Genomic DNA, 21782 nt, shown 5'->3' with positions numbered 1-21782 from the left:
GTTCCTCTTCTGTATATTTTTCAGTCCTTTAAGCTCATTGATTAAGAAAGTAGACCATTTGTCAAGTCATTGATGAAGGTCCCAGACTGTATCCGGTCAACATCCCATTAACTTTTGTGATTATTGTTTGTACCTGACAACAATAGTATACACTGTAAGCTGCCACACCTCAGTAGTACTTGGTTCAATGTTTCATTATAGAAACTTCAATGATTTTTTCTTGTGTTTCTCTACTCAATCTTCGAAGTTCAAAAAAACTTTTCAACACCAAACATGAGCTGAATTTAACATCCATGGGGCTGTATAAGACACTGTTGAAACAGTTCTTTGTCCAAAAGTGGCATTTGCAAAACATTAAAATCTGTACCAGATGATAGCATGCCTTTGCTAATATTGAGGTGCATGGATAAGAACTTACAAAATGCATCAATTTGTTTTTTGAATGTGCAATTGATACTTGATGAGCACAAATCAGAGCAATATGGTTATTTTGTTTAATGGCTTCCTAACGAACGGTGCAGAGTACCTTTAAGTAAGGATTTTTTTGTGGTGTATCAGAAATAGCATAGTAAGTTGTGTGACTGTGCAGCTGTTGATATGGGAAGATTAATTATCACATCCTTTCTAAAGTATGCAAGTGTGGATGTTTATCACATTAAGGTGTGGGTATTCATTATGCAGCTTTATGATCTAAATGTGTCCTGAGATCACTTTGTCAGGCAAAATTAAACAAGCTATACATTTTAATTTCAGCAGTTTAATCTGACCTTCATAGCCAATTTGATAGTGCAGATGAGCGAGACAATAATGTACAGTAAAACAAATGTGAGCAACTTAGATTAACTCACATATTATAATTTTTCTGTCTCACTGTAAGTTTATTTTAATAGGTGTGATGAATCTGTTCATCAAGTGATGCATGTGTTTTAGGTTCTTCTCTTCTTGCTAGAGTTATAGCAAATAATTGCTGTAGAAATGAAATTAGACTCACATTGCGGTCTACATACTGATAAATAATAGCCACAATTTGCTGGTACCTTCAACTCACACAATCTATGCACCATAAATTGCTGGAAGTGTTGACAAGGTGCCTGAGACACCAGTGAAAGACATACCTAAGAGCTTGTCTACCTCCTTAAAGAGCAAGATTGAAGGGTAGGGAAACAAACTGAACAACTATGAAATAGCGCAAATGGAATCAAATTAGAAACAGAGAAAGAAATAGAGAATGAGGATAAAAGATTGGTCTTGTGGCACAGTGGGTAGCATCCCTTCCATCCAAGCCCCTGGGTTCAAGTCCCACTCTAGGACTCGATGGCCATGATAAGATGTATTCATAACATGACCGAATAGATTGAGCGTCAACTTTTGAATGCACTTTTTGTCGGCAATAGCAGCAGGAAAGCAAATTACTGCAAATGCTGGAATCTGAAACAGAAACAGAAAATACTGGCGATCTTAGCTGGTCTGACAGTATCTGTGGAGAGCGAAAGAAACTAATGTTTCGAGTCTGGATGATTCTTTGTCAAAGCTTAGACCAGAATTATCCAGACTCGAAATGTTATTTCCTTTCGCTCTCCACCGATACTGTCAGATCAGCTGAGATTGCCAGTATTTCCCGTTTTTGTGTTGGAAAGAATCCAGGCCAGCCATGTTTGATGCCGGGTGTCACCTCTCAAGCTGTAGCCTCTCAATTCAGGCTAGTGATTTGGTCCAGGAAAAGCAAGCCAAGGAAAACAAATATTAGCATGTGTTTGCATGTGTCCGCCTCATGCACCACTATATGCGATGGGTCTACTAAGTCTACCAAGAAAGGTTAGACTGAGAGGAAGAAAAAAGAGACAAAAGGATTGTTAGAGAAAATTCAAATATTAAAATCGTATTGAAACTATATACTGCCTGCAGAAATAAGACTTGACTGTTTGGCCTCTGAGATTGAGTGGCATTGCAAGAACATAAATCTCATTAAATGCAGAGATTTCTTGAAATGTATTACAAAATTCATGCCGAGCTCTTGCCTTTGTGAGGTTAGCCAAGCCGAGCAGCACACATCATGCAACATACAGCAGTTCACACCTCACAGCACATGTCTGCGTTGTCATAAATTGGTGAGTTATTTACACTCTAATAATGGCATGCACATTAAAGTTAGTGGACTGGATTCTCCGATCCTGAGGCTGTCCCCACACCGGCGTGGGAGCAGTGACGTTTTACGCCAGAGAAATTGGCGTAAAACAGCCACCGATCCTCCGTTTGGCTGTGGGCCAGCATGCCGGCAGTGTAGAGCACCCGGTTCTAGCTGCTGGAGAATTGCCGGGTCTGTGGCCGTGCATGCGCACGGTGGCGGCCAGCAGCGGCTACGCTGTACCACATGGCAGAGGCCCCTCGCGAATCCAGCCCATGAAATAGTGCCCCCCCCTTTGGCCGGCTTGCCCGCTCTGATCCACCCCCCCCCCCACAGTACCCCCAGTCCCCGATAAAGTCCCCCCTGCCCGCGGATCAACCCTCCCCAGACTGTGGTCGTGCTGGACTGAGTTCGCAGCTGCCACGCCGAGTTTCCGACGGATGAGACCACACGCGACCAATGCCGTCGGGAACTCAGCCAGTCGGGGCGGAGCATCTGGGAGCAGGCCTCAGGCAATGTTTTGAGGTCATCAATACGTCGCGTATTCTGGGCCAATAAACTACATCTTAACACACGAGATATAATGAATGCCAAGATCACAATTTTACTGGATCTACTTGTAATCTTTGTCACAGTGTCCTGTAGAACAACAAGAGGTGTGATGTTTGTACGTTCTCCCCTTGTCTGCGTGGGTTTTCTCCAGGTACTCCCGTTTCCTCTCACAGTCTAAAGATGTGCAGGTGAAGTGGATTGACCATGCTAAATTGCCCCTTAGTGTCCAAAGATGTGTAGGTTAAGTTGAGGGGTTATTGGGATAGGGCGACAGAGTGAGTCTAGGTCGAGTCCTCTTTCACAGGGTCAGTGCAGACTCAACAGCCTCCTTCTGCACTGTAGGGATTCTATGATTCAACCTGGATATTGATGTTATTTTGATCCTTTCAATGAAACCCGATTAAACATGAATCCTCCTTTAATCTTATTCTTTGAGTGAACTGGAGACCAGAATAAAATGCCCAGAATTATTTTAAGAGAAGTCTGAGTTTTTTCTCTTCATTTTCTCAGCTTTTATTCACAATTTATATTCTCAATTAATGTTATGTATGCAGGAGCCAATCCAACTGAACTAATAGAATTTTGACAAATTTTATATTCTTGCTATCATAGTTTAATTCTGGGAAACCATTGTCCCTGGGTTAGCTCTGGCTATTTCTGTTGCTAAGCGCCGTACAGATCATACGACAAACTAGTCAAAGCTCAACCATCAGCTACAAAAAAGGCTGAAGCATTCCAGAAAAGGTTTTGTATTTAAAAACAAATAATTACATTGAAAGAGGAAGTGGACATGGGCTTGTAACCAAAACTGTGGCATACCCAATGTTTCTTCACTTATATAATAATAATCTTTAGTGTCACAAGTAGGCTTACATTAACATTGCAGTGAAGTTACTGTGAAAAGCCCCTGGTCACCACATTCCGGCGCTTGTTCGGGTACACAGAGGGAGAATTCAGAATGTCCAAATTTACCTAACAGCATGTCTTTCGGGACTTGTGGGAGGAAACCGAAGCACCCGGAGGAAACCCACGCAGACACGGGGAGGACGTGCAGACTCCACACAGACAGTGACCAAGCCGGGAATCAAACCTGGGACTTGGCGTTGTGAAGCCATAGTGCTAACCACTATGCTACCATGCTGCCCCTTATATTGCAGGGCAAAGTAAAATGAGCTCAAGTTGAAAGCCTTATGAAAGACACAAGTGTGGAGAGAATAAGAGTAATATTCTGGGGAGGGTGAATTGTGGTGTTATTTCCTTATTTGGTGCATTGTTTCTGCTATATATCCAGCAAAGTTTCTGCAGTCGAGCAGGAACAGTTTCAAGGAAATTCCTGTCCTGTGATTTTTTTTTTGTTTCCCCTGGTATATGAGAGTTTTCAAGAAGTCAATATTCCCTCAAACATTATCTGAGTAATGCCTTTCTCCTCTCCAAAGTCCCCACACAATAGTGCAGGCTAAATATGCTGCACCAACTGGGCCCAGTTCACTGCACCCCTTTCGATCACTCTCTGTTCGCAGAGGGACTGAATTTCCTCCAATTCCCCAAACTCACGTTGGCAGTCTTTTTTTCCCCATCCAATTCATCTCCTTTCCTTTTTTTCCAAATTCATGACTACTCTCCCCCAGTCTGTGCTGGAATTGCTGTTCACCAACTTCCTGCTTCCGCAGTTTCCTTTGCCAGCATCCCCCCCCCCCCCCCCCCCCCCCCACACACACACACACACAGTTCATGCTGGTGTTCTACTCCCCACCACTTGCCCTGGCACTGTCATTTCTCCCAAGTTAATGGCAGTACCCTTTTCTCCCTCCTATCTTTTATTTGTTCATCCACTGATCCCCAACACCTGATATACTTCTGCAGGGCCTCTACCTCTCCCTCTGCTGCTTTGCAGATTCGACCCAATTCTTTTTGCTGCCGTGAATTAAAGTGCTTGAACTGCGCTCCACTGTGTGGGTAGGAGCTAGTGGTTTGTGAAATTTCTCACCCATAACATACAGCCACATTCAAAAACTGCAGTGTACAGCAGCAGCAAGGACACAACTTAGGTTGGAGATCTGAAATAGTACCAAATGGCTGGGGAGGGTGAGTGGGACAGGGGAGAAGGGAACTTTGCCAATCATCATTGATGAAGACAGAACATGGGGCTCTCTAGTTCATCCATCAGTGGAAGTGCCACTGACATCCCAGAGGAAAAGGTCGTAAACCACAATGTTGCTGTTGTTCCAGATTTTCTGCAGCTCTCTCTCCAAAATTATGGTGGACAAGCAAGTGACTCCCCATGGAAAATCAACCCCAGTGACCAGCCATTTCAAGTGTGGATGAGTAGTATGCATGCTACCAGACTAAAGACCCAGTTTCGCTTCAATCCAGAATTCGTTTGCCAGTATAAAGAAGCTGCATTTCATCGACTAAATGTCAGCTGCTGACTCACAGATGCTGGTCTCGTAGATTCCAAATTAAATCAGTGCCAATGCAAAAACCGCTTTAGTTTAAGTTGTTTCCCGAGCACAGAGAGGTGTCCAAATCGGAGATATCTTATTACAAAAATCTATTTGCGTAAATGTCCCAATGTACTTTATGTGTTGCGACCAGCATTCAAATTATATCAATCAGAAAATCTGAGTCTAACCAAATTTAGATGGGTTTATGGATCACACCATCAATGACTCTACAGGGCAAATAATAAATCCAGTGGATAGATATTTACTCAGCTATTGGCACCAGCTGCATTTCGCTGGGTGAGCTGTGTAAAGTGGAGTGCACCGCATTCGGAGAAGAAGAGATTCTATTAGTTTGGCTTAACCCACCTCAGACGGCACTGTCGCCCATTACAAAACAATATTGGCAAGTGATGGATGAGTTGGAAAGAAAGGAATCCTGGGGTATTCATCAGTTGTCGGGTGGATTATTATGGACAGATAGTGTGCAGATGGAGCTGCAATGAAATTGAAAGCACTTGGTTACCATTTGAATTTCATCTCACTGAGACATTCAACCATGTGAGCAGGGACAATTTATTTAAGATGCTAGAGAAAACCGGCTGCCCGTCAAAGCTGCTCAAGTGATCTCTTCCCTTGACAACATTATGGATAAGGTCAGCTGCACGGGGCAACTCGGAACCCTTTGGGATCCATAGTGGGGTCAAACAGGAATGTGTTCTGGCACTGACACTTCTAAGAAATGATTTGTTTTCCTACTGTCATAAGCCTTCAGGTCATCTACAGAGAGTGTCTACTGCCATACCAGAACTGTCAGTCGGCTGTTCAACCAAACACAATAGGTAAGGCAAGTCCTCATCAAAGAGTTGCTCTATGCTGAACATCCTGCACTAATGTTCCATACTGAGAAACACCTGCCACAGAAAATGGACAGACATCTGTAAATTATCTGGTTTGACTGCCAGCATCAGGAAAACAAATGGCATGGTCCAGGATGTTGCCATATTTCCATCTATCAGCATTGACAATGTGGCCCAGATGTTTTTGATGGCTTCACATATCTGGACTGCACAATCGGCAACAATCTGCCATTTGACGCTGAAATCAAAAATGCATCAGAATACGTTTCTCTGTAATGCCCAAGCAGATTAAGAGAGTGTGGAAGAACAGCAACCAGACTAAAAACACCAACCTTCAAGTCTACCAATCCTACATCCTCAGCACACTCCTCTCCAGTGGTGAGACATGGACAACATATGATAGGCAGGAGAATAAGCTGAACAGTTTTCATCTTCCTTGTCGCAGACGTTTCCTATTGGCAGGAGAAGGTCACCAACTCAGAGGTTCAGGGGCATACTAACTCCATTAACATACACTCAGCTAAGCAAATGAGGTCTGCACCAGCTCGGCCATGTTCATCAAATGATCTATACAGCGAATTGGCTACTGGGTCACAACCTCTTGGGCTTCCATACCTGCATTACGGAGACACCTGCAAGTGAGAAATGAAGAAGGACGATATCGATACTGACATCTATACAGACTCTGATGGCCACAACCTGTTTGGAAGCTGATTGGAGCACAAGTGAAAAGTTCAGCTGGCTAAGAAAATGGCCCAGAGAAAATAGGCTAGCAAATCGTGCACCATCTCAGCCAGTGTCATCCTCTGTCACAAATGCAGCAGAGACTGCCATACCAGAGTGGGGTTCCTGATCCACACCAGGCGATGTGTAACACAAGGTTGACCACCACGGCACAACCATCATTTCACCAGATAGAAGGCTGCCACTAGTAGTAAAATAAAATGTGTCAAGGCAAAATGTTTTTACTCCACAGTAAATCATATTTTACTGATATAGTACATGGAATGAATTTGTGTGTGTCTGTGTCCGTGTTGGAGTGGGGAGAGAAATCAAGTGTTTAGATTTGAAAATTAAGGTCACACATTTTACCAAGTAGTTCGAAGATTGTTTTTTTCACTGAAGCCATTTTGTGTCATTCTTCAGGAGAAGGCTGCAATTATTGTGGCGAAATGTTCGAAATTCGGCAGATGTTTGCTTTGAAGTGTTGATTTTGTTCTGCCCTTTTTGTTGCCCAGCAGATTGTTGAACCATCGATGTTTTGAATTTGCTTGCAGCAGTTCTATAAAAAATACTCCTTTTTGCACTTTTACCGCCGCGTTTTGGGAATTAATGCTCCTGTATTTTTCTGCCTCATCAACTTTGCCTGACCTGTCCTTAACCCCTCCACAAGAAAAAAATGTCACAAAGCCCCTGCCCAACACACCAACAAATTTTTGTATTCCTGCAATGGATATACTTTTTGTACTTAAACCATTATGTCAGTATTCACATTGGCTGAATTACAAGGTTATTAAAAACGTACTTGTTTGTACAGTTGTTTTTCACAACTTTCCCCTGTAGAATGTATGCACACACTTTGAGGATATTATTGAGGTATCAACAAGATTATTTAATGGATTATAAATGACAGAGACACTTGGAGGCGCTGACTGGATTTCTCTTCATTTTATCTTTTTTTAAATCATTTAGTTCATTCTTATTAGATTCCCTGTCCTCCTCATACACCTACCACCATTCACTTCTGGTGACAAACCTGCCTTATAATCTGTAGAACAGCTAGTTACTGTGTTTCTTTGTGTCGTATCTAGTCCCTGGTATGACTTTCCGTTTGAAGTTGTATTCTGGGTATATATGAATCTGCCAGAGGCAGCATAGAATGACCAGGTACTCATGGAAAAACTACAGACTCATTTGAAAATACAGAAGAATTTCAGTTTCAATAGGAAATACGAAGTCTGGAATTTTGGGGGTCATTTGGGAAAGGACTTGGCATGAGAGGTGGTATTGGGGGAAGGCTGATTATCGGAAATGGAAGACATTGAACCTGGAGTCTTCATGTCACTGCCTGATATTCCTGAAGGCTGCCTGTAATGATGCATGTTGCAGACATCTTTAGAAACACAACAGGTATTTATCAGTAAGAAAAGCAAAACAGAGACCAGCAGCCTTGCATTACCCATTATCTCCCACCCCCCACCGGCTGTCCTAGTAAAACCCATCGGCTGCCCCAGTCCCCTACATGTCTCCTATATGTCTTCTAGTTGTCTTCTGTCCAAGAGAGGACGCCAACCCCTGGGCTAATTACCCACTCTCAGCCCCAATTGGTCCCTCGAGCCAGATGGCCCTTAAAGGGACAATCACCACAATCACCATATCCCTCTCCCTTTATACAATCTTCAATAACTAAGCAGGCACGGTGGTACGGTGGTTAGCATCACTGCCTCACAGTGCCAGGGCCCCAGATTTAATTCCGCTCTTGGGTGATTGTACGGGGTTTGCATGTTCTCCTGTGACTGTGTGGGTTTCTTCCCACAGTTCAAAGATGTGCAGGTTAGGTAGATTAGCCGCAATAAATCTGCCCCTTAGTATCCAGGGATGTACAGGCTAGGTGGAGTTACGGGGATAGGGTGGGGGAATGGGCCTAGGTAGGGTGCTCTTCCACAGGGTCGGTGCAGTCTCGATGGGCCAAATTACCTCCTTCAGCACAGTAGAGTTTCTATGATTCCACGTTACTCAGTCCTAAACTCTATCTGAACATTATATACAAGTTGGACAATTATAAATCGAGTCTTTGAGCGATATTCTGTTTCTTGTAAGGCAGCGTAATTCTGTACTCTGAGATGCTTCCACAGGATCGACATGAACAGGAACTACAGTAACGGGTACATCTTCTGGCACAGGACGTTCCTGGGTGGGATTCTCCAATAATGGGACTATGTCCCCACGCCCACGAGAAAATGGGCGCGAATCACTCCGGACTTTTTTCTAGAAAGTCCAGTGTGATTTTCCATTTTTAAGGGGGCTTGCAGGACCCCCCCCCCCGTGATCGATACCCCCACAAGGACGGCCACCGCAGCCGCGACTCCGAGCTCCAGCCGGGTGGCGCCATACGTGAACCACGCCGGCGGGAACTCGGCCAGTCGTCCATGGAGAAACGCCGCGGGGGCCGCGTTTTTCAACGGCCCCCACCGACGCCGCGTCAACTACGCGCGCTCGGCTGGCGGCGATTCTGGAGAATCGCGCAAAGGCGTCGCGGGTCCAACACCCCATTTTCCGTCCCCGCGCCGGGCGCGATTGTGGCGCGGAGGGTCCGAGAATCCCGGCCCATTACTCTTTGCTTCCCAGAGATATCAGTTATATGTCACTATCAGGTTGATCAGGGACTTTGGTGTTTACATGTTCGGAAACATTTCTTGATGGCAACACTGACTGCTGGAGTGTCTCTCTATTCCTCAAGTGATCCACATGTTTAGGAACGATCCGTCCCTCTATGTCTACTGGGTATGACAGGAGTCCGGTCTCAGAGACAATAATTCCAGATCTAGCTTGATCTGCTACCAAAGTTTCACATTACACCACATCATATTATGTACTTAATATGGCGTTTTTATTGTTGCAGTGGTGATGGCTCATTGATGAGATATTGAGGCTTGTGTATTTAAACATAAACACTTTTATTGTTCGGCTTTAACTAGGTACAGTTCTAAATAGAGTCTTGCATGGAGCTTTTTCATACAGGCTTTCTGCTTACCCATTCGTGTGACCATTTCAGCAATCTTGTTCTAACACCCAATCTCAGTTTCTTTCTCTGTCTGAATTGCTGATTCTGCTGCCCATTTACCTCTTGCATTAGTCCCTCATTGCCAGGCTTCCTTCTTCAATCTCTTATCTCTTTGTGGGCAGCACGGCAACACGGTGGTTAGCACAGTTGCTATTCAGCTCCAGGATTCCAGGTTCGATTCCGGCTTAGGTCACCGTCTGTGTGGAGTCTGCACTTTCCCCCCCGTGTCTGCGTGGGTTTCCACCGGGTGCTCCAGTTTCCTCCCACAGTCCAAAGATGTGCAGGTTAGGTGGATTGGCCATGCTAAATTGCGCTTAGTGTCCAAAAAGGTTAGGTGGGGTTACTGGGTTACAGGGACTTGGGTGTGGTGCTCATTCCAAGGGCTGGTGCAGACTCAATGGGCCAAATGACCTCCTGCACTGTAAATTCTATGATCTATGATCTCTTATTCTCCTGATGCAATTCTTCACTGGGCTTGTTCAGATCTTCTAGCTGCTTTTCATGGCATTCAGCTTATTTTCCATTGTCTCATTCATTCCTCATTTTTCTTAACTTTGTTCTTTAAACTGTTACATCGTGGCACATTAGACAGGGAGATGCTGAACAGTGAGGATATTGTGGATTGTGATACCTCCTCCGATGATGAGGATGTAGAGGAGACTGCTGGCCACACGATGCCCCAGGAACCACAGGCAAGGTATGGTGTGATACGTGCAAGGGAGGCTCGGGACAGGCTAGCTACACAGACTTTTCATATGACCCTTACCGTCTGTTGGATCGATACCAACAAACCTTCACTTTCGATAACTCTTTCATTTACCATTCCAGCACCCAGGTGCAAACTGTACAGCAGAAAGGGTGAAGCATCAGCTGAATACAGCATGGTGCCTGGCAACCAGCCCTTTAAGGAATCCAGGGCATAACTGAAGTCGCAAAGGCCAGCAAAAGAGTGGAAGAATATGTAGCAGCAATACATTATTCATTTAGTAGAAAGCACAAGAAATGCAAAGGCTACACAGTTTGATATTCTATTCACATGCGAACCCCAAGTACAGCTAGGTGCTCTTCTTAAATCTTGTCTGTATTCGTGAGGTGCTGAGGTGTTCATGTGATGTGGAAAAAATTGCTGACCTTCACGTAATTGCTGAGCCTCCGTCACGTAAACTCGAGACACTTGTATCACAGGCAGAATGGCTGAGGAGCTGCTGTCTGAAACATGAGCACCCTGAGAGCATGTCCAATGTGGGAGGTAGCAGTTCCTCCTCACTTCCTAGGCATGCTTGTGCAGGGACCTTGCAGGGACTCTAGAAGAAGTGTTATGGGCCAGGGTTTAGAGAATCCCAAAGTGTATCATGGAGTTCACCTGACCCACAACTTTTAATAGATTGTGGTATGGGGAGCACACGGCCCACTCTACAGGTGTGGTACTTCAGAAAGGGAAAAGTTATTTTTTAAAGCAAAACAATGTTTATTCTATGAACTCAAGTTAACCTTTTTGAAACAAACAGTGAATATCTTAGCAACCATTAAATCAAAAATAACCCCCAAAGAATACAACATTAAGTAATCCTTTAAGCTGTCCTTTTAACATCCAAAAAACTTAACAATGGTTAAACAGAAGCACATCAGGGTTTACATTCAATACTGAAAACATTTAAATTTCTGAATTCACCAAATGATCAAGAGATAGTCCTTCATGGCAGAGAGATCAACAGTACAGCTGCTTTGGCCGACTTCAGCTGCAACACACTGAAAACGAAACCAAAAAGACAGACACACCCAAGCTTTTCTCAAAGTGAAACCAAAAAGCAGAACCAGAGCTCAGCTCCACCCACACTCTGACATCACTGCAGTAACATGAGCAGCCAAACATTTCTTAAAGCGACATTCTCATGAGAGAAGGCAGTGACATACAGGTGGGCATGTGTCTTCTGCATCCACTGAGTGGTCCGGTAGAACTGACTCTCCATGAGGGTGCCAATCTCCCAATGGAGAAAGTCAAGTGCATGCCCATCAATTGGCCCAGATCCTATGTTGTGTGAACGTGGGTGTGCTTTGACTCTGACAGGTCTACCAGATGTTATTTTACCTTCCGCTGCAGCTGCAGGAATTGCCGTGTTGACACCAGAAGCACTTTATCAGCCTGAAGCTCAGCCTCGCCATGGCTTCCAACAGTCATTTGACAGGCTGAACTGTCTGAGATGCAGATATCTCTCGATATCTGAGCGGCAATGTCTCCAAATACTGTACGTCACCAGGCAGGCCATCACAGATCAGTGGCTTCAGCTGTCGCAGCCTCTGTCAGTGAGTCAGGTGTGTCAGTGCTGTGCTCACCAGCTTGTGATCCGGAATCGAGGAGTGAATGGACAACCACTGATGTGAGAGTATATATGTTGGAGGAGGGTGTGGGGCCCCGCATGAGAGAATAGATAGATTAAAGTATCATGCACTTTCCATTGCATCCTTCCAACTATTCCTAATGTAGAACTGCATATGAACAGTAGTGTGCACATGCGTATTATGCCTTGTGTGCACCTGAAGTCCCATGTGCCTCTTTAGTCAGCCAATTATTCGCTTGTGTTTGTGTTCTTCTCTCGCCATCTGCAATGGAGCAGCCGCCCTGCCACTTCTAACACCTCCTCCTCTCTGGGGATCAGAATTGCCAAGAATGAAACCTCTCCACCTGTCTTAACCCATTCCTTGAAGTTATGGGTGGTCTTTGCCTGCAGGTAGAAATATGAATATTGTTAATCTCTCAATGAGGAGTGCAACACCCATGCTGTTAGCAGCACAGCATGCCATGGGAGGGGCACTCTCGAGGGATCTTTCTAGAATCAACAATAGTAGGTGGAAGGCAGCCATGCCTCTGACCAGACAAGCTGCTGCCTGATCCCATTACTACTGACTGTGTAATCACTCCCCTCTCCACCAAATGTATCTTCTAGCAGTATCTTAAACAAGACACAAAGGGAGAAATGCTACGGTGTATTTCCCTTGGCATACTAAATAAGGTCATTGATGTGTTTACAGCACTCGATCCACATTCTGGGCATGACCCCACAGTTGCTGATTGCCTCTTAAATCCTTGCCCACGTTTGCTTGGTCAGTCAATCTGGCATCCTCCTCCTGTCCCTGAGGGAAGAGCCTACAGGAAGAGTCTCTGAACCATGGGGCTATGCAGGCTTTTCCTTCTGCCATTCTTACTGACTCTTTCCATTTCCCCTCAGGTTTCCCATGGAAGTGCCCATTAGCACAAAGTGCTGGCACCCATTTCAGTTTGGTGCCAGCACCTGCTGCAGCATGATGTGATGCCACCCCTGCTTCCTGTCTGCCCACCTCTACTTCCTCCATGGTCGACGGCCCCACGCGTCACAACTACTATTGACTGGCCGCAGGAAGATTGTGTGCAACTGGCCAAACTCTCCCCAAGAAGACGCATCTGCTGCTTCCAGTCACAATGTTGACAACCCATTGCCTAGTTGTAAAACGCAGCCCAAAAGGTTTCTACTTTCTGGGGCGGGATTCTTCGGAAACTGGCGGGGCGGGCAACTCCGGCGGGAAGGAGTGGCGTGAACCACGCCGGCGTCGGGCTGCCCCGAAGGTGCGGAATCCTCCGCACCTTCAGGGGCTAGGCTGTCGCCGGAGTGGTTTGCGCTGCGCTGGCCGGCGCTGAAGGGGCTTGGCGCCATGCCAACCGGCGCAAATGGGCCTCTGCCAGCCAGCATGCGCGGGAGTGCCAGCGTGTGCTGGCGTCATCCCAGCGTATGCGCAGGGCGGGGTTCATCTCCACGCCGGCCATCGTGGACTGTTACACCAGCCGGCGCGGAGGAGTAGAATGCCCCTGGCACAGGCCCGCCCGCGGATTGGTGGGCTCCGATCGCAGGCCATGCCACCATGGGGGCACCCCCCGGGGCCAGGTCCTCCCGCATTCCCCCGAGGATCCCGGAGGCCGCCCACGGAGCCAGGTCCCGCCGGTAACTACCTGTCGTAACATACGCCGGCGGGACCGACCGAAAACGGGTGGCCACTCAGCCCATCGCGTGCCGGAGAATTGCCGGGGGGAGCGCTGCCAACGGCCCCCGACTCGCACGACCGGAGAATTTGGCAGCTGCGGGAATCACGCCGCCCCCGGGCAATTCTCCGTCCCGGCGGGGGGGTCGGAGAATCCCGCCCCTGATGTGTTAAATTAGACTCACAATTGCTTTCAAACTTTAAAGTATTTGTTGCACTTAAATCGGAAAACCTTTGAACAGCATTGATTTTGCTTTACTGTTTTCATATTTATACAGGTGTTTGCATAGATCATGATCATAAATACCCCTGTTATACAGATAATTAATTTAATGTGGCACTAATACCTGAATAAATTGTTTCAGCAGTTGTTATTTTCAACAACATGATAGTTACTACTTCATTGAAGCTACTTTTTGGCTCAAAGCCAAGTATTCCAGTAATGCTTCTGACTTTGGTCATTTCAGCGTCTAGCCTGATCCTTCCTCAGTGTAAGAGGCAATGTTGCAAGAATAATGGAACTTCAGACAGCCAGATATACTCCTGGAACCAAACTCTCCCAATTGGAAACGGTTTGCTTACATCTCGAGATTTTATAAAAATCAATCTTTATTGCTACGTGTGTTAATATAAATCTAAGAGCAAGAGATAGAAGTAAGTCTCCACGTGACTCGGCTTACAGGAAATTCAGGTCTTGTCTGAGCTTTAGTGGGTCTGCTCTGGAGTAGGAGTCTCTATTGTCTGAAGAAGAGTCACGCAAACTCGAACCATTGGCTTAAATCTTCCAGTCACACCCACTGCTGGAATCATCGTGGGCGGGATGGTAAATATGATGAAAAACTGGAGCCGGAATTTCTGGTCCTGGGATGGGGCGGGGCTGGAAAAGTCCGGCCAATAACTTGATTGTCTCTCTCTACAGATGTTGCCAAATCCTGGTGAGTTTTCCCAGCATTTTCTGTTTTTGCCTCTATTGCTCGGCCTATTCACTCTGCTGCTGACTCCGCCTCCTCAATTTATCTCCTGCTGGATGTTCCCCTCCTGCTTCTGCTCGCCGCAACTCTGTGTCAACCATATTCTCCATCACTCCCTTCCATTCTCTGTTACCTATGAGAAACGCATTTTACACAGTCATGTCTAGTTGTGCACAGTGCATCATACCACGTCCTGCTGCATGCTATTTGTAGGTCCCAGTTTGCTTATGCCATTTCCTCGTGTCGTACCGCTCTGAGGATTGAACTTGTTATCTGCACCAGTGAAACAGAAGTTTCGGTCTGAAAGGGAAACACGTACTTGTAATCCTTAATAACTTTCAGAGGACTTTGAGAATTGAAGGTAGGCAAGGAGAAAGACAAAGCTAATTAAGGCTGCTAATTAGCAGGGAACAGGCCTTGGGCCCAATGGTGAACCATCATGGTGGGTGAGCTGGAAAGATAGCAGGCAGTAAACCCAGGTGCCACAAAGATGCACAGGGTGTGAGCATGGATCAACACATTGGGATGAAGGACGGTGAGGATGTAGCACGTTGTGAGGGAGTGGAACAGGGAGCAGGGGTGGGGAGATGGGATCAAGAATAAAGCAATGAATTTTGTAAAAAATATCAGAGAGAGTGTAAACATGCAAAAATTCAAAGCTAGAAACTGTAGCACAAAGAGACACAGCAAATGAAAATGGTAGATGAATCTGGTGACTCGTGCATAGCACCAACCAATGGTGAACAGCATTTCAGGAAGGTAGGCTTTTATAAAGTGTCAACATATCTTTCAAAATATTTCTCATTATAAATGTTTAAACAGTGATTTCTAGTATTAAATTTAACGCTAAAAAGATTACTCATACATTTTGAAAATATGATGGAAGGTTCGTGGGAAGACCTTGCATGTAGTCACAGAATTTGTAAAAACATTGTATTCCATAAAATTCATTTATACGGGATTTGAAATGAAATGAAATGAAAATCGCTTATTGTCACAAGTAGGCTTCAAATGAAGTTACTATGAAAAGCCCCTAGTCGCCACATTCCGGCGCCTGTTCGGGGAGGCTGGTATGGGAATTGAACCGTGCTGCTGGCCTGCCTTGGTCTGCTTTTATAGCCAGCTCTTTAGCCCTGTGCTAAACCAGCCCCTTTAACCAGGATTTGGGCTTCGCTGGCTAGGCCAGCATTTGTGCCCATCCCTAATTGCCCATGAGAAGATGGTGGTGAGCTGTCTTCGTCAACCGCTGCAGTCTATGTTGTGCAGGTACACCACAGTGCTGTTAAGCAGGATGTTAAGACCATAAGACATAGGAGCGGAAGTAAGGCCATTCGGCCCATCGAGTCCACTCCACCATTCAAGCATGGCTGATTTCAACTCCATTTACCCGCTCTCTCTCCATAGCCATTAATTCCTCGAGAAATCAAGAATTTATCAACTTCTGTCTTTAAGACACTCAACGTCCCGGCCTCCACCGCCCTCTGTGGCAATGAATTCCACAGACCCACCACTCTCTGGCTGAAGAAATTTCTCCTCATCTCTGTTCTAAAGTGACTCCCTTTTATTCTAAGGCTGTGCTCCCGGGTCCTAGTCTCCCCTGCTAATGGAAACAACTTCCCTACATCCACCCTATCTAAGCCATTCATTATCTTGTAAGTTACTATTAGATCTCCCCTCAACCTCCTAAACTCCAATGAATATAATTCCAGGATCCTCAGACGTTCATCGTATGTTAGGCCAACCATTCCTGGGATCATCCGTGTGAATCTCCGCTGGACCCGCTCCAGTGCCAGTATGTCCTTCCTGAGGTGTGGGGCCCAAAATTGCTTACAGTATTCTAAATGGGGCCTAACTAATGTTTTATAAAGCTTCAAAAGTACATCCCTACTTTTATATTCCAAGCCTCTTGAGATGAATGACAACATTGCATTTGCTTTCTTAATTACGGACTCAACCTGCAAGTTTACCTTTAGAGAATCCTGGACTAGGACTCCCAAGTCCCTTTGCACTTCAGCATTATGAATTTTGTCACCGTTTAGAAAATAGTCCACGCCTCTATTCTTTTTTCCAAAGTGCAAGACCTCGCACTTGCCCACGTTGAATTTCATCAGCCATTTCTTGGACCACTCTCCTAAACTGTCTAAATCTTTCTGCAGCCTCCCCACCTCCTCCATACTACCTGCCCCTCCACCTATCTTTGTATCATCGGCAAACTTAGCCAGAATGCCCTCAGTCCTGTCATCTAGATCGTTAATATATAAAGAGAACAGCTGTGGCCCCAACACTGAACCCTGCGGGACACCACTCGTCACCGGTTGCCATTCCGAAAAAGAACCTTTTATCCCAACTCTCTGCCTTCTGCCTGACAGCCAATCGTCAATCCATGTTAGTACCTTGCCTCGAATTCCATGGGCCCTTATTTTACTCAGCAGTCTCCCGTGAGGCACCTTATCAAAGGCCTTTTGGAAGTCAAGATAGATAACATCCATTGGCTCTCCTTGGTCTAACCTATTTGTTATCTCTTCAAAGAACTCTAACAGGTTTGTCAGGCACGACCTCCCCTTACTAAATCCATGCTGACTTGTCCTAATCCGACCCTGCACTTCCAAGAATTTAGAAATCTCATCCTTAACAATGGATTCTAGAATCTTGCCAACAACCGAGGTTAGGCTAATTGGCCTATAATTTTCCATCTTTTTCCTTGTTCCCTTCTTGAACAGGATTTTGACGCATCGACAATGAAGGAACGTCAATATATTTCCAAGTCAGGGTGGTGAGCGACTAGGAGGTGAATTTCCAGGTGGTGGTGTTCCCATGTACCTTCTTCCACAGTCCTTCTAGTGGTTATGGGTTTTGAAGGTTCTGCCTAAGGAGCCTTGGTGAGTTCATGCATTACATCCTGTGGATGGTGCACACTACTGCCACTATGCTTCGGTGTTGGAAGGAGTGGATGTTTGTGGCTATCACGTGCCAATCAAGTGGGCTGCTTTGTCCTGGATGTTGTCGAGCTTCTTGAGTGTTGTTGGAGCTGCACTCATCCAGGCAAGTGGATAGTATTCCATTACACTCCTGACTTGTGCCTTGTAGGTAGTGGACAGGCTTTGGGGAGTCAGGAGGTAAGTTAGTCGCCACAGGATTCTCAGCCTTTGACCTGCTCTTGTAGCCACAGTATGATACCACCTGCTCACAAGTGACATTGCTCTTTGTGAGTTAGAAGGTACCTAATTTTATAACAGTAGCGAAATTTGATCAGCTTTCGCAAACAGCAAGACCATTAATTCATCTTCCATTATGTGATTTTCTTAGACTTTAAACAGTCATAAGGGGCGACATTGTGAAATGTTACTTTATTCTGTGAAAACCACAAATGAGTGGCCTTCATTTTATGTACTTCCATTTCATATTTAACTAAGTTCATGCATTTATTCCTTATTATTTTACATAGTTTGAATTTCAGACATACTGAGATATTATTTAGTTATATCGGGAGGTTGAATTAGAATCATCAAATCATCATAGAATCATAGAATTTACAGTGCAGAAGGATGCCATTCGGCCCATCGAGTCTGCACCGGCCTTTGGAAAGAGCACCCAAGCCACACCTCCACCCCATCCCTGTAATCCAGGAACCCCACCCCACCTTTTTGGACACCAAGGGCAATTTAGCATGGCCAATCTACCTAACCTGCATATCGTTGCACTGTGGGAGGAAACCGGAGCACCCGGAGGAAACCCACGCAGACACGGGGAGAACGTGCAGACTCCGCACAAACAGTGACCCAAGCCGGGAATCGAACTGGGACCCTGGAGCTGTGAAGCAACTGTGCTAGCCACTGTGCTGCCCATTGACCCTTTGTAGTCTTGGGACATGCCTGAGATTTGGCAGAACTGCAAGGGACGATCCTAGAGATTGGCAGCACTGGGATTGGGTGTGAGAGGTGGTGGTTGAAGATTGGTAGCACAGAAAGTGGGAGGGAGGGGGGGTTGTATAGTGATTAGCACCATGGGAAGGGGGATCTTGGAGACTGGAAATGCTGCAGGGGATTTCTGGAGATTGGCATCAGAGGAATGGGATGTTCCTTGAAATTGACAGCACAAAAGCTGGTGCGTTATAAATGGGCAGAAAACAGAAGCATGCCTAGACGTCGAGGTGGTAAGCATTTGGATATTCAAGAGCAGACTCTTCCACAGCCTCTATATTGACTAAACCTCCATTGATTTTTCAAAGGTTGTCAAAGGTGTCATCTCATTGTTGCTTTCAAGCTTGTTGTTGCATGCTATCAATGAGTACATGAAACCTTACTGTACGCATCTACAAAAGCAAAATATTGCAGATGCTGGAAATTTAAAAATAAACTGGAAAATGCTGGAAACACTCAGCTGATCAGACAGGTCTGTGGAGAGACAGAGTTAACCTGCTGAAAGATTATCAAGTTGAAACAAAGGCTGCAATTTAACCACAGCGTTGTGCCCGGCGCAGCTCTGGGTGCGCCGAGTAGATAGCAGGAAAGGCAAAAATCGGGATTCATGCCTTGCATGAACCCGTTTGCGATTCGCTCAGCCCGCCCAAAAATGGCGAGAATATCATTAACCCATATTTGCATTCATTTCAATCTCATTAACGAGATTGAAGTCAAATGCAGCAGCCTCCTGGGAATTACCCAGCTCCCCAGCCAGAAAACACATGGGTGCCATTCAGAACTCCTTTTCAAAAACTTGAAGCTAGTGCAATGACGACTGAGGGGATGTAAGGAGGTGAGTCTCCATTTCCATTTTCCAGCTGACAGCTCAAGGGCACCGGAGCTGCTACCCCAGTGCTTGGGTGAACAAACCCCTCAGGCGTGTTGGGCTTGGTCAGGGGGCTGAAGCTTTCTAGATCCGGGGTCACCGGGTGAGTGGAAGTCTTTGCGGCATTGAGGCCCACAAGCCATTTAAAAAAAAACAAATTTCGAGTACCCAATTCATTTTTTCCAATTAAGGAGCAATTTAGCATGGCCAATCCACCTAGCCTACAGATTTTTGGGTTGTGGGGGTGAAACCCACGCAAACACGGGGAGAATGTGCAAACTCCACACGGACAGTGACCCAGTGCCGGGATCGAATCTGGGACCTCGGCTCCATGAGGCAGCAGGGCTAACCCACTGCGCCACCATGATGCCCCCTCAAGCTATCTTTAAATATTGTGGATACCCATAACAGGGACAACTACAGCTGCAGCCTGCCTGTCCTACCAAACACTATCCAGAACATAGGCCAGCTGCGGCTTATCTCATGAAAGTAAATTTCACTCCATTTGACTGTGAGCAGCCTCGAGCTGCACAGCTATTGCTGATAAGGAATTGGCCTTGTTACTTGTGAGAGTGCTTCACAGTTGCAGGTTGTGTTTGTTGCTTGCTGCTGTTCGTGTCTGCAGATACCTGGAAGCTGCTGTTGCTGTTTCGTTCCCTTTCTGTAGTTGAGAATAAGGACATTTCTCGAGGATACCTGGGTCCTGGAACACTGGGTTCAGGGAATCGTGTGGGTCCATAAGGCAATTCAGTTTGAAGCAAGACACTGTGGGACCTGATGCACAATATTGATTCAAATGGGCCATCTGATGATTCCATTGAAGAAATGCTTTCACAGGTTGCTGATGCTTTTGTTGTTGGTGCAGTGAGTGCTGCTTGTAACTGGCACGTCACCACAGATGGTAAAGGATGTTCAACTGCACCTTGAGCGCCAGTGGACTATGTGGATGCCAGGATTTGGTTCTGGTGAGCTTGGGCCGTGTGGGAGGACATGCACAGCTGCAGCTCCTGGGCGGAGAATGGCACTGATATGTGGAACAAGTAACACATTGATGGACAGATAATTTCCACAACAAAGTTCTGGACACGATAATACATCATCATTCTGTTGGGAAACCTACTTGGGATGATACCATGTGTTTGGTTGTTTTTGTGAAAATGAGCTGCCACAGCTTTGTATTGGTACCAGTATAAAATGGTTCCTTGTTGTTTAATGATCAGTGTGATATGTGGAATTTACATAGTTGATTTTTAAATCTTTGTTACTGTTGACCGTTTCATAAACAAAATATTCTCAACACACAAGTGCCTCCTTGAGGTCACGTGTGCCATGTCTCAGAGAATGATTAGTGCTCTACATGTCAAGCAAACCTTGATCCCTGAACAGTGTGCCTGTGCTCTAGGGGCACCAGCAGCAGAGAGGCAGCAGCCAACAATCAAACACTAAAGAGCAGGCCTTCAGCACTGGGGATCCTGTTGCGACCAAATGGTAAGTGTGTGGTTCAGAGGAGGGTTTCTGAGCACGGTCACCCTAATGTTCCTGGCAGAGGTCTGGGGTGAGTGTGCAAAGCAAGGGTTGCCAGTATAGCTGGCTCGCTAGATGGCACTCTGAGAGAAGGCACTAAATGATTATCAGTCTCTCTCTTTCTCTAATTCTTTACAGATACCAAAATGGTTGCTTGTGTCGATCTCTAGAGAAAGAGAGAGACTGATGATCAGTTAGTGCTTCGATTCTATCCCCTCAAATCCCTCAAGTCTCCCTCAACCTTACATGTCCTGCCTTCTCTCAGAGTGCCATCCAGCGAGCCAGCTGTGTACAGGTATCATTGGTCATTCAATGAGATGGCGGAGAGCATGTGTGACAGAAGATTCTGTCTCAGGAGAGAGACAGTGTGGCACCTGTGTCACATCCTCCCGTACATGGCCATGAAGGTCACTGCAGCCCCAAACTTTTATGCCACCGGCATCTAGCTAGAGCGAGATCCCTCTAGCTACAGAAAGCGACTCCCCAGTGCCCACCCGGTGCTACTCACTCTTGATCTTTCGTGGACTAGTGCCCTAGTGTCTAGTGGTCTAGGTGTGACCCCAGGATACACAACAGAGGTAGAAACAGTCTGCTTCTTTCTGAGCCCTGTGGTCTTTGGTGCCCTTGCCAGGCGTCCTCTGGAGGGCACGGAGCCTGAGGGCCCTGCCAACCCATCAGTGTCACAGGCTTCTCGGTGCCATCCTGTTCTGCCCACTGTCCTTGAGA

Source organism: Scyliorhinus torazame, chromosome 9, assembly GCF_047496885.1.
Source record: "Scyliorhinus torazame isolate Kashiwa2021f chromosome 9, sScyTor2.1, whole genome shotgun sequence".
Taxonomy (NCBI): Eukaryota; Metazoa; Chordata; class Chondrichthyes; order Carcharhiniformes; family Scyliorhinidae; genus Scyliorhinus; species Scyliorhinus torazame.
Note: the sequence above shows the minus strand (reverse complement) of the source record.